Genomic DNA, 17,922 nt, shown 5'->3' on the forward strand with positions numbered 1-17,922 from the left:
ACCGGACTTGCACGTCAATTTAAACTACTAATGAAATTGAAGGCCCCCGCAGCAAAGTTATACTATACTAACCACCCATGGCATGGTATGCCATGAAGTAAATATTTCCCACTGTTCAGATTTTGGAAGAAATGAAAATGATTTGTCAGAAACAAGACTGTTCCGACGATACTTACTCTGTCGACCTGACGTCAAAGATTTTTGGGAAGAGTTATAGCTCAGCATCAAGATTCATACTAGCGCTGGATAGTCCTCACGAAGTTGAAGCGTAAGTAATGTTTTTATCCTTTCACGGGTTGGCCAACACACGAGCAATGAGCATGCGACACAATGAAAAACCACAGATCAGTATGCCACACTTTTTGGCATGTGGTTTCACAACTCAAAAACTCACCCTAACCCCTAACATAATCCTAAAATTAACTCTAGTATATATCTTAACCCCAAACCTATTCCAAACTAGACCCTCATTCTAAACCTTACGCAGTCGTAAACCCAAATTTCACCCACATTCTCAAGTGTCGCATGCCCAATTGTCGTACGCTCATTGCGTAGGGCTGAGCATAATCGAGTGCGTGATGGATTCAATTCTAACCCACTTATCAGGCTTCCAGTCGAATATTCGAGTATCACAATGGTATTTTCCAGCCGTACATATTTAATTGCACTTTGTGGCGATGCTGTGGGTTGATCATGACTTCAGAAATATGATATTTCTAGTATTGTGGCTTTTACGACCAATCGTGATTTCACGGTTTCCGCAGTGGAAAATACTATCTGAACTATACGTCTCTTTGATAAATTTACTAGCAGTTAAAAGGAGCGTATAATTACAATACTCGAAACAATCGTTTTTCACTACTCGACTCGAATCACTACAATTTATGCTGGATTCGTATTCGAGTACTCGAATTATTGTGCCCTACGCATGTGTCAACGTACCCCTTTTACTTGATAAACCGCCGAAGTTCGAACTTTCGCTGACTACGTTATTTGTTATTTCCGGAGTTATGACACTTCGTTTTCAGGTACTCAAATACTGGACTGGATGGTCTACATCCCAACCATCTTCAAAGAAAAGTATGACAACTTCCTGATTGTGGACAAGGTATGTTGATCATTGGTATTTCTCAAACTGCAGCTAAACATTTCCACCCATTCATTACATATTTTGGACATTTAAAATGGCCTCTGTCAGTATTGTTTTCACAGTTCGTACTTTATTTAATTTGAGACGATATGATATGACCACATGATGTATCTTGTAGAATATTTATATATGCTCGTGTGGATCTACGCCAGACCTGGGCAAAGTGCGGCCCGCGAAGCCATTCTGTGCGGCCCGTGAAGTGTTGCTTGGAATTCAAAACAATAAACTTGCATTTTGAATGACTAATTGTATCAAATGAACAGGAAAGTCGTTTACTTTGAAGCCTGTTCATTAATATACCACGATTGCGCTGCCTACGTACCTGACATGCGTAATCCAGATTTAAAATGAAGGCAATGTGGCAAAGTATAAGAAGCAATTGATATCACAAAAATCACTCTTTCCATATAGTTTAGTGCAAACCTTATTGGTTGCCATTGTCACATTACGCATTATATGGCATGTGTTTTAATTTGTTACGTGATATGTTTCCAAATCCCAAAACAAGTCAATCAGTGCTTGCGATTACTATACGAGTCATCATATCTATTACCCATAAAGGATGCCATGCCGAAAAAAAGTGAAATTCAAAGAAGGTTTAGATTTAGAATTTAGAGCACTAAATATTCGTATACTGGAGTCGCGGGTAAACCTGTCCTTTCGGTTTTTGCCAAGCATGTCGCCGAGATCAAGGATTTTAATTAAAGTCAGTCTTATGACAAAAACACGAAACACTCGGTCAAGGGAGGGCGAAGCTATGCGCGATACACCCCCAGCTTATAGTTGTTGCCCTGTGTATTGTCCGACGACATATCACAATTCTGTCATCAACGGCTAGAATCGTCCATGCCATCAAACTATCCGTTGGTTGCACTTTTTAATATTTTGTGATATCATGACAAGGGGGCGCGAAATTGTTCGCTATCGTTAAGGGAGGCGTGCCTAAAAAAGTTTGAGTACCACTGTTTTAGATTCTTAATAGAGGAACATGGAGCTAAAATGTATCATGTTCAACATTGTTTCGAATCATGACAGCAAATAGCTATTTTTAACTGTCACTTTCTCATTACCTAATATATCAACACATTCACTGAGCCCTATTTATTAACAATGTAATTTGCAAATAAAAATTAAAATACGCCGGAGAATATAGCTAAAATTTTCACTCAGCCCGCCAACGTATCTATTTTTCTCGGTTGGCCCGCGGAGGAAAATAATTGCCCACCCCTGATCTACGCCTATCGTTTTCCAACTTATTTTCACTGAACATCCCCGCATCAAACTTAATATTTCCCAATGCCTTCTAAAAAGCAAAGTCATGAGTAATCTGGTAAATTAACTTTTCCAGAGTACGTAAGTAGCAGTCAACTACTTGTATTCCTTACTGATGCGTTTTTCGTGTTCAACAGTTTTAACTGATGAATACTGTGTGCTCTGGCATAATTAAGTGAAAATGAAATGGAATGTACTTTGACGATGCATTGCTATGCATAGTCCATAAAGAAGTTCAATGGGTCATGCATTGCCCGTTTTTCAAGCAGAATTCATGGGTTATCATTAATTAAATATAATTTACATAATGTTGAAGCTTCTGCCTACCCGCCCACATTATAAATCACTGATCCACAAACCTCACACTCTTTTAAACTATTCCGTAGGACCGAAGAATGTCCATCCGACCATCGCATTCAATTCTCTGATGGAAAAGTGGACGATTCATTTCCATGGAGAAGCTGTGAGAGGATTATTTGGTTTTCACCATGCTCTAGCATGACTGATGGCTATTTACTGGGTTTTAAACGTGAAGTTTGCTCGTTAATCATCAAACTCCTTGAACTTTGTCGCAAATTTTCCCGCCATGCTTCCAGACGTCAAACCAACTAATGCTGTTCGCACCAAGTTAAACATGATACCCGATGATTAATTGTCGTATTATGATTTGTGGAGGTCCTGTTTGTGCCCTCTTTGATGACTGCCAGCAGTAATAACTTGTGTTGCGACGCTCAGCATTGGTTTTTCAATTGATCGGTGCTGCTCTAGTCGTCCTTGGCGATATCAATTCTCAATATATTTGTAATGGTCGTGGCCCAGAGTTTTTGGTCTTTTGATTATATTTTTGGATTGCTCGTATTGGCAACCAACTGGCCTAAACCTTAAAAGCACCATTGTTCAATTGTTGGCACCAGCACAGCGTGCTCATTACACAATAAAATTTTCAACTTGAACAACAAACATATATTGTTTGTTTACCTGTAATAATTATGCATCATTATGAATTTGTGACACTGCAAGTTTCCAATATTGTTGATTGTACTTGTATGGAACATTGCTTTATTTGCTGCTAATATACACTGCTTTTTAATCTGCAGACTGACTACTGATTTTGTGTGTTTAAGGTGAAAGGTCAATGACAATTATTTGTCAGGCTCGGTTTCTTGCAATCCTGGTCAGTCAGCACAGTTGGGATTTGGCTGAGATGAAAGTTCAATGAAAATTATCAATCAGACTCGGTTTTTTCCAATCCGAGTCAGGGAGAACTTGGGATTTACCTACTTTTAATGAGGTCGGAAAGTAGTTTCCCGGGTCACAACTCGGGGAATTTTGAACCTAACCTAATGTCGGGATTTACCGAGGATATTTTTTACAGTGTAGTTTCAAAAAATAGATATCCGCAGTTATCCGAGGTTGTTACTTCAAACTCGCCAAGATGTACCTTCTCGACTTGCAAAAAAGGACTATTAACAAGAGGTGAATGTTGGTTGCCATATAATTGAGGATGCCGTGATGGTTAAAAAAAGGGGTCCGCGCCGACAAAAAATTGAAAGCCACTCTACTAAATGTTACTGCTCACATTAGCTGATGACTCAAAATGGCCATCACTTCCACCTGGCCAAGTCCGCATATACATCGGCCTATTTGCTATTTAATGTCATATGTTGACTGAAAATAAGATCCGCAATGCCCTGTTGCCGGTATATATCATAAGCTGATTACTGAAAGAACATCAATGTGTGTGTGTGTATAGAGTATGTTCGACCTGATACTTCTTTCACATAATAATTCATTTCTTTAAGACACCCAACTCCGCGTGTCCTACAATTTGCTTCGATACAATGAAGAGAGACTGGACCGTCTGGTTTGATGTTGAAAAGGTGAAGAATATCGAGAGCTTCAATGACGCATTTGCAGTCATGCTAATATTCATTGGATCTTCGAAATGCAGTTTCTGATTGTCAAGTCATTTTTCTGGCGCGTTTGCCAGGTGTAAAAGACATCGGTACTGCAGCTTACGCCAAACTGGATCACATTCATGACTAATTTGCAAAAATACAGTAATTGGAATGAAGGTGATTTAGTGTTTTGTGAATGCTTAAAGTATGGTTATATGCTGTACCTATAGGGCGTTCCTAGAGGATATCGGGGTAGGATGAAGTGGAATCCGGATAGGGCAAGGTGGAAAGTTGCCCACCTCATGATGAGGTGGAAAAACAACCACCAGTTAGAATTAGGTAGAAAATTTCCCTCCTCTTTGAAGGTGATTTTTGAAACACCTTAAATGTGGGCACAGTGTATGTGTCGTATGTTCTTCGTCCTCAAATTAATTTCAGTAATATTCTTTTGTAATCTAACACGGACAATATACGGATGTGAACCAGATCATATATGATCTTATCGTCGATTATATACTACAATTCAGTATTGTTTTCTGAAGGAAAGTATCTTCTCATTCAGATTATTGGAGGCGATGAGGAAAACACTCGGAGAACAAGATGTGCGACTTGAACCTAAACCAGAAGTAACAGTTCCGGGTCATAATGATTTTTCGGCCAATATGCGGTGTATGAAGTTTTACGAACCGGTCAGAGGATCCGTCGCCATCTGGAGATCCATCTAAAAGAAATACTCCGAAGAATGGACGCCACGGAACAAACTTACGAAGAATGCATCCGTCGAGCAAGGCAGCCCAAATCAAACAAATGGTATTGTAGAAATAGGTTCCCACTCATCGAACGAATAAGCGTATTGGTCATCTACATTACTGAATTCTGCATTAATTCTGCATTTTTTTCCTGTTTAACTAATATCGTAGGAAAAGTAACATCAATATGACTTCATAAAAATAAAATTATTCAATATGGTAACAGGGAAGGAAAGAGAAATTACACGGCAAGGCTCGCATATTCCATTGGCGAAGACGGGATTTTGAACGTGGAACTTGGTGGATCAACGGTGTGGAAGGATGCTCTGAACAGTGCACCTAAGCCACCAAAAAAATGACGTGGCGATAATACCTCGCATTTAAAATGGGTAATTTGCAGGATCTTGAAAACAAGGATATATACGGAATTATAGAAGATATATTTCCGTATTACCAAGGACCAAACAACGGACAATACAAACGGACAATACATGGTATATATTTCTATATATACCATGTGTTATTATATTCTTCATTCACAGTAAAACTGGTAAATACACTCATAATCAGGGAAGCAACCTGACCCCAAAGGAAAATGGCGAGATTTGAGTAGATTTTTAAAATTTCAGTAATACATTCAAATTGTTATCCTACGCAATACATGGAGAAGTCAGATTACAGAATTGCAGCAGATACAGAATTGCAGCAGATGAAGAATTGGCAAGGGTTACAGAGCAGAAGTAGAGATGATCGAAGAACAAGAATCGAAATTACACAAATTATGCTGTGATTCACAATGTAATTTTAGTCCACTGGTGCATTCAAGGCCTTCCGAAGAATGTGCACAGTGCCGAATAATGTGATCTTTTGGATCATGTCGAATCGAACGTTACCCGGAATTTGTTGGATATGTCTCATGAGTTTTTTGCTTATGACCCCGGCCAGTAGCGTCAACGACTATCGGAACAATGTTTATTTTGCATCGCCACATTTTCTCACATTCCAGCGTATTTGAAGTGTTTTTCTGATGTCTTTTGCAATATATTTAATGATCAGCTGGGACAGCCAGTTCAATGAATAAGCATTCTCTTTTTTTTTAGTTTGACGATTATATCCGGGCGGTTGCTCCTGATTTCGCGGTCAGTTATAACTGGTATACATCCCACAGAATTTTTACTTGTTCGTTTTCTGTCACTGGTGGTGGGCTGTAATCGTACCAATCTTTTGTCGAAGTGGTGATGTTAAAATGTTTGCATAATTCAAGATGAATGTAGTGACCAATCCTGTTGTGTCTCCATGTGTATTCGGTAGCTGCAAGTGCACCACAGCCGGACATGAGATGTGCTACAGTTTCATTTTGGTTGTGGCACATCCTGCATTTGCCGTCCGTGTTTTGCTTCTGAATTATTTTGCGATAGTATTTTGTAGGAAGCGATTGGTCTTGTGCTGCGAAAATGAATTCTTCGCTTGCCGGTTTCAGGCCCCAAAGCTGGATAGCCAGGTCCATGAAAGCTCGTCTATATGGGGCTGTGAAGTTAACTTCTCGAGCTGTCCATGAAGAGGCATCGACTCCCATATCGTTTCTCTCATTTTGAGCGCTGCATTTTTGTATTGAACTCGTTCCGCTTTTGCTACTGTTGTGGGTTTGGCAACAGTGTTTTCAGCAGTGTATGGGTTAGCTGTTTCCATGTTGACTTGTTTGTTACGTGATAATGTGTCCAGTATTTGTCCAACTAACGGAATCATTTATCGTACCCACCTATTTGCATTCTTGCCTCGTCCGTAACTGCCGCACCTCGAACTCCCCAATAGGGTGTATGTAGTGAGCGAGAGTAGTAGTTATGATCGCTCGTGTCGCGCCATTGTGGCTTATGGGCGGGGTGGCGAGCGGCTGGAAAACCGGGGGTGGCGAGCGGCTCTTATTTCTTATGGCGGGGGTGGCGAGCGGCTATTGCATCTTATGGCGGGGGTGGCGAGCGGCTCTTATTTCTTACGGCGGGGGTGGCGAGCGGCTGGGAAACCGGGGGTGGCGAGCGGCTTTTTTGTCTTATGGCGGGGGTGGCGAGCGGCTATTGCGTCTTATGGCGGGGGTGGCAAGCGGCTATTGTGTCTTGTGGTCGCACGGTAACCCTTTTCAGTATAGGGATCGGTCGCACGCGGCTTCGTTGTTGGCATGTCGTACTCTCAGGTATAGGCTGCGTTGACATGTCGTAATTTCAGTAAAAGGTGTGAAATAGTCAGCCGCATGGTAATGTTTTGGTAATTGGTTTGTCACAGAACCGGCGTAGTTGGTGATTCGAATATCAACAATACCAACGGACACAAATTAACACTTCAAATAGGTGTGAAATATTTGTAATATCCTATGAGTGCTCACAAGATAACACATCAGACAGACATCTCTCGTGGTTTGGTGTTACAGAGGCAGGAATCACGCACAAGTAATATTTTGTCACAGAACCGGCGTAGACGGATATTCCAATACCAACAATAGCCGCGTTCACTTGCTAACACTCCAAATAGGTGTGAAATATTGGTAAAATCCCGCGATCGCTGACAAGATAATACCTAAGACATAACCATCTTTCGCGGCTTCGTGTTACAGACATATCAATCGCTCACGCGGTGAAATTTTCGTAAGCAGTTTGTCACAGAACTTGATTTCGCTCGTAAGATTTAATAAGTGACGAATAACAGACTGCCAGTGTCGGTAACTTGAATAGCGACAAATTGTCACTTATTTCTACTCTAACCCTAATCCTTTGTGAAGTGTACGCTTATTCAAAAAAGGTGCGAAATAATTCTAAAATCCTACGATCGCTCACAAGATAACACCTATAAGACACAACCCTCTCTCGTGACTTGTGGCTACATACATCCCAATCGCTACAATGTAATATGTTGGTAGTTTGGTACAGAACTGGATTTCACGAGTCTGATATAATAAGAATATTACATATTAAGTAATAAGCACCGAATAACAGAACCGGCGCAGACGGTGACTTGAATATCCAAGATTTGATACTTTCCGCGATCGCTATATGTTTCGCGTTGACTTTGGTTGCGTGATGCGAATCATGAGAATATTCAATCAATGTGTCAATTTGTCAACTTGAAATGAAACTCACTACACAAACCAAGTTGATTCGTATTTGTATGTGTTGATCCGGTACAACTCTAAGCCTTTGAGAAATCCATTTACCGCGATCAGTTGATTCGAACGTAACCTGAATATTGCTGACTCCAACTTCAGTCGCATCGGATTATTCGCACATTCCGCGCTGCTGTTTCACACCTATAGAATCAATACAATCTAGCTTAATGAGAATCGGGAATCGTAAGTATGCACATACAATCGTTGTATTTATTACTGGGGAAATCAAACGCCTAACAAAAACACGCAACTTACCATTTGGCCAACTCTAGCATTACCAAAAAATCTAGATATTGTTGATTGAAAATCCTTGAGTCCTTATTATCCCAAATGTTATGGTACCGCATCCGAATCCATTCGCGGGATGTACTAAAGGTAAATCCAAATAATCCAGAATGAAATGAAATATTTGGACTTTGACATAGTCTGAATTGAAATAGATTAACAAACATAACTACCAACTTTCACCCAGTCACATTTCGAAATTATATGCATATTGATTTGAAACAAGTAATGAAATATTACAACTATATTCGCGATCGAACTTTTCGTTTGGCAAAGATAGTTTCAGAAATACTATCACTATGATATCTCAACATTTTAACATCTTGCCATACACAAAAGAGTAAAATACAAAAACCTTGTCAAGTCAACCCGTTTGTAACTTACCCAACCAACTCAACAGTATCCTTATGAAAAGTAGACAAGACTACGCGAGTAATCACCACAATCCAAAATCCATAACAAGTTCGGTTGTATTCATAGTCCGCCAACTCGTATTTTTTTTATTCAACTGTAAAAGTCGTTACTATTCTGTAACCTGAAGTAATTACTACTCGGTGTGCACAGCTTGAGATTAACATATGTTTAGAGTATATGATATTTGAAATATCCCCATACTATACTAAACCGCGGAATGATTGGCCAGACTCTACAAAGTGTTTTGATATCGTTTTTACACGAAAGGTTACGTATGTAAATATTCAAATAATCCAAAACGCAACTATGGTACTTACAGAAATATCATATAGTTGTTGTAACAAAGTTGTATGAATATACTATTGAATTGCATACTAAAGTTTTGTACCTTCAAGAACCTCTTCAAAGTTGTATGTGTACAATGTTTATCGTGAGTCCTACACATTCATGATACCCGTCCGAGTTTGACTTTTAGAAAATATTATGTCGACATACGGACTCAGAGTCATTGCAATGTGGCTTATTGGTATTGTTATCGGGTGACATTCGATCTACATCAAAACTACCGGCTATGATAATGTCTGTGGATCGATGTTTGTATACCAACACATTGCATGCAATGTCACACACCTCCATTTGCGCGTATACTGATGTGGGCAAACAAGCGCGACGTATGTCTGGATGGTATTTTTTCGTGGAAACACAGGGTGTGACATGTTTACTTTGAATATTGTTCATTGGTTTATCGATTCAGAGTTGATATCCGGATCCGGTTACATACTTTATCATTTCCGATTTCAAACTGAATGTCGAGACATACATTGACCAATAAAGACACAATATAGCAAACATGCCGGAGGAAAACTCGACCAGGAATTGTTATCGCGATGGGCGACATAAATCCAACCGTTTTCCGAACACCGTTATCCACATACCAACCGTCGTCGAGGAGGTGTTTTATTCAGACATTTTGACTCTGGAAAATCTAAAGCACGAACCCGGACATCACAGAACTATCGCAGCCTATTGTCCAATTTTCCAAAGCGTGCATTTCGGTGTACAAGAGTATATTGTATGTGGTTAACCGATGATATTGACGTGATACGACCGATGGGGTGTACTCTGAAACCGGTAGTCAGTGTATATTTCCGTCACTGTTCGTTGTAACAATATACAAAAATATCAAATTGACCGGTGTGGTTGTCAGTTTTCAAAACGAAAATGGTATTGTTACCCAGGGAAAAAATGTATTTCCAAGTGAAAACGGTGTTGGTACTCAGTTAAATGATAGTTTCCAGACGAAAAGGGATTGTTACCCAGGAGAAAATGATTAGTTACTCTAGGTAAAAGTATTTTTCCAAGCGAAAATGTATTGTTACACCGGGTAAACGCCGGGTCCCCAAAGGAAAATGATATTTTTACTCAGGTAAACGACGGACCACCAAGTGAAAATGGCTTGTTGCTCAGGGAAAAAGGTTTGTTACCCGGGAAAAAGGTTTGTTAACCGGAGAAAAAATAGATTTCCAAGTGAAAAAAGGTTTGTTAGCCAAGGAAAAAACATATTTACAAGTGAAAAAAGGTTAGTTAGCCAAGGAAAAAATAGATTTCCAAGTGAAAAAGGTTTCTTACTCTGGGTAAACATCAGATCTCCAAAGGAAAATAATATGTTTAGTCAGGTGAACGATGGACTGGCAAGTGAAAGTGGTAATTTTACATAGGTAAACGTCGTGGGTTCAGTGTCGTTGGTCTTGTTAAACGTTATCGCTTGACGTTGGTATACTATTACGAGTGTGAAAAGGCTATGCACGTCTTGTGCGGAGTATCGCGACAGTGAACATATTTTTGGTGTGACGAAACAAGATCGTTGTTTACATGTTAATGCATTTCGATTACCGAGTAGCTGTACAACAGAGAGGAGTCTACAGTTAGTTCGTGCTGTATGTCCCGATGAAAACCACAACTCCACATGTAAATCTATTAGCACAACTCGATGATGTTGATATAGTGTTACTTGAATTAATTATTACCTATTTACACAACATAAAAATAAAAATTCATGTCGTAGTAAGTTTCTTGAACTCGTACTTGATGAAAACGAATGGTGACAAGTATGCGTTTGTGTTTGAGTGAAAAAGAATTATTTAGAGTAGTGACAGTTTGTGACCAACGAATGCAAATCGATCATGATATTACAATATACGCTTTCGTCAACATAACGACTTGGCGCAGGAGAAACACTTTAACGCTTTTTCAATAACCAGAATCATGAAACTTGTTACTTGTGTGATTTACAGCTGGTGCACAAAGGCTAGCGACGTTTTTAATATAGTTCCACCTTCTAGTTGTTTTGATGGTAGGCTCGGCGCTTCTCGTTAGTAAAGTAAATTGTTTTGTGCGTTAGATTTGTGGAACGTAAGTCGAATACATACTCTTTGGTGTAAGTAACTATAGATTACTGTCATGACATTGATAGACCTCCCAAGTAGTGACCATGATTTGGTTTTTTAAAGACATCAGTATGTCGACATAATATTTTCTAAAAGTCAAACTCGGACGGGTATCATGAATGTGTAGGACTCACGATAAACATTGTACACATACAACTTTGAAGAGGTTCTTGAAGGTACAAAACTTTAGTATGCAATTCAATAGTATATTCATACAACTTTGTTACAACAACTATATGATATTTCTGTAAGTACCATAGTTGCGTTTTGGATTATTTGAATATTTACATACGTAACCTTTCGTGTAAAAACGATATCAAAACACTTTGTAAAGTCTGGCCAATCATTCCGCGGTTTAGTATAGTATGGGGATATCGAGTGGAGTAATATTTTGTGTGATGTAAATATCTTTCATATTGCGATCTGAAAAAGTCGCGGGGATATCGATCGCGGGGATATCGATCGTATCATACAAAGCAACTAGTTGACACAAAAAAATATTGACACAAAAAAAATATTGAAGGAAGACTCGTCTGTTGTTTTCATGAGTCAAGAGAGTGAAAATTGTTTTTCTTACACTTAATTATTTTCCGCTACACTAGCATATAGTTTGTATCTAGAAAAACCGATACACCCCGATGACGTGATGTTGATCAATTTCCGTTATGTAAGAAGTGAGTAAATAATCTTCCAGGTTGGTGTGATTCAAGTCGACGCCATGTTTCACATACCCACCGTTCGTATTGTGTGTGATATTGTGAAGATGAGACCGCAAAAACACAAGTAATATTTTGTATCGGGTGTTTGTGCTTTAGGAATAGCGAAGTGTGTGATATTTTGGATATGTGTGCTCGGTTGAAACTAGGGTTGCCCTTGGGTCTTGTGTCGGGTAAATCAGAACTATGTCTAGAATTCAAGCACGTCCTAGTAAGTTCTTTCGTGACTATGATTACATCTACTTTGACGAGAGGAAATGGAAAAATTCAAATGGATACTATGCTAACGAACAAAAAGTGCAAAATAGTTTTACCAGATCTAGGTGTAGGATATCTTTTCGTCGATTTCTTTACCGGAGTGTGTTTTACAAATATTTCTAGTACACCTAACTATAGGATACATTTATCAGACGTCGTACAAATTGTTTATGTGACGGCAACGACTTTGAGTGACTTGGTCTCGATCCTTTTTGCAAAAGATTGTCGGACAATGGTGTTATACCCTTCTGTAATGATTGAGGTACGTGATCAAGTTTCCAATCAACTATTAATCGGGCGTACGACTTTGGTTTAACGAATCATAATATTTCTAAAATGCTTGCTGGTATCATAAGACACAAATCGAAATTCACATCAATCAAGACCTTTGCATGCTCTGAGTTTTGTGATGGCGTTTATTTCGCTTGATAGAAATGAACTTGTGTCAATAGTAACGCGAAACGCATTCATCATTTTCGGTGTTGGTTGTGTTCCAGATTTCTTTGATGGTATGCACTCTACAAATAATTTATGCATACTGAGTAAGGATGTGTTTGGTGAATATCATGCAAACTGTTTTTGTGTTGGTAATGACTTACAGTAGTTTGGTTTTATGATTACAATTACTTTAGAAGATTCAAATGATAATGTATGATCACTAACAACAATACAAACACATTTTGTAGATTTCAGTGTAGCACATATTTTGATTCTATTATTGTCGTGAGTTTTGTCTAGTAGAATAGGCTGCAGTCAGTAATGATATTCTAAATTGCTCTTGTGCTGATCAAGGTCTTAGAGTGTAACCTTGTAATTTTTTACATTCAGCAAGTACAACGACGAGTCACGAATCAAGTATTGTTCACCCGCTTCTACTGGTACTCGATACCAAAAGTGATATTTCACACTCTGTAAGGTATGGATGTTTCAATTCGCTGTCACAAATTCCACCAATAAATCGTATCAATCGTTGGATTCAATAGTAACGATATTGTGATATACTAACTCCACACGTAGTCGTTTCAATTACTCGTTACGAATTGCGATAATAAAGCATTTTGTATCGGGTGTTCAATGTATGAATGTACACACTCTTCGAAATATTCGTAGATTTACCCAAATTATACCGGTAAATTTGTCCCGTCAGTTATATTAACGGAAAATGCCCGTTAAATTAATATACGGGCACGTCAAAAGTAAATTTACTTGTTTTTGGAGGGTAAAAAAATTACAGATTAGATTCGTAGAAGCAATTTACGGGATAACCAGTATTTCAGATTTACTTTGGGATTCGTAAATGCAATTTACTGGATAATAAGTATTCCGGATTTACTTTTGCATTCGTAAAAGCGATTTACTGGATAATCATTATTTGGAACATTGCTATTGCACTCACAATTCGATCATTTTACACGCTTACGGTCTTATGGACATATATATATGTGATTTTCGTCATTACATCATGTTTCAATCATCAAGGAAATTACGACATCGATGACCGTGCTGAATGCTAATCGGTGAATGGTATCCGAACATTTGGGCATTGCAGTGCAGATACCATCGTTTATATCGCTTTATAAATAGTATCCTTTGAGACATAAAGGTCTAGCAATAGTAGCATGCCAAGCGAATTTGGTATGTTATGTAGTTTTACTGCAGGTATGATCTTTTGTGTAATTATCTGTTGGACCAGTTCTGCCACCATTGTAGACTCCTTAACGCATGTATGATGCAAACTATATATCGAAACACTGGAGCTGGTGTTTAGCCGCCATGCTCCTTTGCCATTGCGATGGGAGTAGTATACGTCCTTTACCTTTTTCCTGCGAATGGCCTTATGAATTGTTTGATCATGAATTCGTAGCTGCTCGAGCGAACAGTACATTGTGACGTCATACAGATTCCAGACATAGCGGCGTCAGACGTCAGAGATATCTGAGCCTGAGCACGTGCGGCTGAATGTTCCGAGATAGATACTATATCGACGCGATGTTTTCGTATTGGATAATAACAAGATGCGTTGCTGTAAGATATTGAGGGTTTCGAAGCCACAGCTAAACTCTAGCTTTAGAGTATTGCAGGTGGTGATAGCAGATATTGTAGGTATAGCAGTATCCGAGCTCAAATCTGGCAAGTTATTCTCAGTCCTGTTTCTGAAGACGTATGTATTTTCGTTACAGTTTAATGGTGAACAGGAGATATGGCTTATAAGAATGTATTACATTTTCTGACATTGAACTACACGAAAATGGAAGCGTTATGGCATTATGAATCATGACGTCGAATGCTTATGTGATAGAAAGGGATCATTTCGCCTCTCGCTTCTAGCACAGTGCCGTGCGAAATACATTGGACGTGCGATGCAAAGGAATATTGCCAGAAAAGTTTGCAATCACGCTGGAAAAGATGATTCAGGTACGAAGTCGTAGGCCAGGGGTATCAAACTCAACTTGCGTCGCTGGCCGGATTCAAACTTTCAAACCGCTCGCGGGCCGGATCAGTCAAATCATTCCAAAATGTTACGGTACCTCAAAACGCCCGACCTCAAAACGCCCGACCTTACTTTTCGCTTGAATAGTTTATCATCAATCCCGTATACATTTTGGTATATTACATAACATTCACGATCATATCATATGGATATATTCTAGCAGCACCTTTACTCGCAAACAACGGAATTTTGGCAAAAATTCAAAGATTGATCATTTGAATTCAACCGCTAAAACACTGACTCTAACGACGGAATAAGCTGATATATTTGTATGCTCCCTCTGTTTTATTCGAAATCTGCCGGTAACCCATCATATGCGCTTTGAGGAACACAAGTGATTTAATTGTAAACGCAGACGTTAGAATTTGTGTCATTATTAATCGTCATTCGGGTTTCTCTGTCTGTCTGGGGCCTTTGAGTAGAAGTGATACAGCAGTGCGACCAAATATATTCGAATTGTATTTTCAGTGCGTCCAAATATATTCGAATTGTATTTTTTATAACTATTATATTCTCCATGCGACCTGCATATAACAGTTTTTTTCACTTCACGAATAACTACTTTTTGGCTCATTTCTTCATAAAAATATGAACTCAGTGCGCACTTTTTGGAGTTTGGGGAATTTGATGTCAGTATCACCAACTTGTTCCTGATGATGACTAGAGTACAACCATAACACCACTGTCGGATAATTATATCACGGTCTATGATCTTGACTTTTGTGGCCTTGCGGGAAACTTTCCTTACAATAATATCTCAACATTTGTTAGAAAATGTGCTGGGTAATACAGGGGTTTTTCAAACTACCCAGAATTGTTCCGCAGGCCGCATGCGGCCTGCTGGCCTTATGTTTGACACCGCTATCCTAGGCCATCATTATTCGAGAAGTTGACAAGAATATGAAAATTCGCAGTATGTCATACTATAGCGTCTCAAAGTTTCCAAATTGTAACTGTGTTGATGACAGCATAATCTTTGTTCAGATTATAGAAGAGCCTACAAAAGAGCATGGCCCAAAGTACAGTCCTTCAACTGCTGCTGAAGTTTTGATGAAGCCCTCTTCATTCAGGCAGTTGCTGACTGATGATCTCCACAAGAAAGACTGGATTTTCGCCATTATCCACACTTACTTTTTTTTACGTGTTCCGGCACCAAATAAACCTGATTCAAATTTACTGGTCTCAGGAACGTAAAACTGCTGCAAGGGACCAGACGAGTATATTGATATTACAGCAGATTTCTGTTACCTTTACTTAGGGAAATTTTCCGTAAAATTTCCTACGGTCAGCATATGTAAAATCATATTACGGGGAGAGTTATTTCGAATTTACTGGTCTCATCAGCGTAAAACTGCTGCACTGGACCAGACCAGTAACTTGGTATTACAGCCGTTTTCCGTTACATCAGGTAACGGGAATTTTCCGTAAAAATTTTAACAGTCAGTCTTTGTAAAAATAAATTACGGTCAATAATATTTACGGGAAAATATTTTTCAAATTTACCGGTCTCATAGTCGTAAAACTGCTGCCAGGACCAGACCAGTAATTTGGCATAGAATATTTTTAACAGTGCATCTTTAGCACCGGTTATCGCAAACGATGGATTTTAATAATTGTACTGGTTGTTGAATGTAATTATACCGATATTGTTGTTTCATCTTTAGTCCTAATTATTGTGAACGATTGCATTTTTAAAGTATTTTCGGTTGTCTGCAATACAACGATTGTTTTGTACCAATCCGGAATAATATCCGAATCAAGAACATTTCGCACATGTAAGTCTGGCTTTACAAATTGATGTTTTAATAATCATGATAGTGAAAAGTTTGTTGCTGTCATAATAACCTTTACCAAAACACCAAGTCTAATTACCGAGAATAATTTAATAATCAAGTCATGGTCGAGCATTACAAAATATACGTCATATGGCAAATCACCGTGTCAATCCCTATGTTTGCAGTATGATAACTTTCAATGTAACACCGGCGTTTGATCGTAAGAAATGAATTATTAACTACGTTGGTCAGACATTCAAATATCATATACTCTAAACATATGTTAATCTCAAGCTGTGCACACCGAGTAGTAATTACTTCAGGTTACAGAATAGTAACGACTTTTACAGTTGAATAAAAAAAATACGAGTTGGCGGACTATGAATACAACCGAACTTGTTATGGATTTTGGATTGTGGTGATTACTCGCGTAGTCTTGTCTACTTTTCATAAGGATACTGTTGAGTTGGTTGGGTAAGTTACAAACGGGTTGACTTGACAAGGTTTTTGTATTTTACTCTTTTGTGTATGGCAAGATGTTAAAATGTTGAGATATCATAGTGATAGTATTTCTGAAACTATCTTTGCCAAACGAAAAGTTCGATCGCGAATATAGTTGTAATATTTCATTACTTGTTTCAAATCAATATGCATATAATTTCGAAATGTGACTGGGTGAAAGTTGGTAGTTATGTTTGTTAATCTATTTCAATTCAGACTATGTCAAAGTCCAAATATTTCATTTCATTCTGGATTATTTGGATTTACCTTTAGTACATCCCGCGAATGGATTCGGATGCGGTACCATAACATTTGGGATAATAAGGACTCCAGGATTTTCAATAAACAATATCTAGATTTTTTGGTAATGCTAGAGTTGGCCAAATGGTAAGTTGCGTGTTTTTGTTAGGCGTTTGATTTCCCCAGTAATAAATACAACGATTGTCCCCAGTAATAAATACAACGATTGTATGTGCATACTTACGATTCCCGATTCTCATTAAGCTAGATTGTATTGATTCTATAGGTGTGAAACAGCAGCGCGGAATGTGCGAATAATCCGATGCGACTGAAGTTGGAGTCAGCAATATTCAGGTTACGTTCGAATCAACTGATCGCGGTAAATGGATTTCTCAAAGGCTTAGAGTTGTACCGGATCAACACATACAAATACGAATCAACTTGGTTTGTGTAGTGAGTTTCATTTCAAGTTGACAAATTGACACATTGATTGAATATTCTCATGATTTGCATCACGCAACCAAAGTCAACGCGAAACATATAGCGATCGCGGAAAGTATCAAATCTTGGAT

The 17,922-nt window shown here is 38.6% G+C and overlaps 2 long non-coding RNA genes across 2 annotated transcripts; both read left to right on the plus strand.

Moving 5' to 3' along the window:
* Window positions 1-367: 367 nt before the first annotated feature.
* On the plus strand, window positions 368-3,531 carry LOC145457917 (uncharacterized). Its single transcript, XR_013921006.1, has 2 exons — window positions 368-1,108; window positions 2,809-3,531. It is a non-coding gene; the product is annotated as an uncharacterized LOC145457917 (long non-coding RNA).
* Window positions 3,532-13,644: 10,113 nt separating this feature from the next.
* On the plus strand, window positions 13,645-16,010 carry LOC145457886 (uncharacterized). Its single transcript, XR_013920998.1, has 2 exons — window positions 13,645-14,758; window positions 15,819-16,010. It is a non-coding gene; the product is annotated as an uncharacterized LOC145457886 (long non-coding RNA).
* The last annotated feature ends 1,912 nt before the right edge of the window (window positions 16,011-17,922 follow it).

The sequence above is a fragment of the Botryllus schlosseri genome, chromosome 15 (assembly GCF_051294905.1).
Source record: "Botryllus schlosseri isolate E-star chromosome 15, Bs_hap1, whole genome shotgun sequence".
In the NCBI taxonomy this organism is placed as follows: domain Eukaryota; kingdom Metazoa; phylum Chordata; class Ascidiacea; order Stolidobranchia; family Styelidae; genus Botryllus; species Botryllus schlosseri.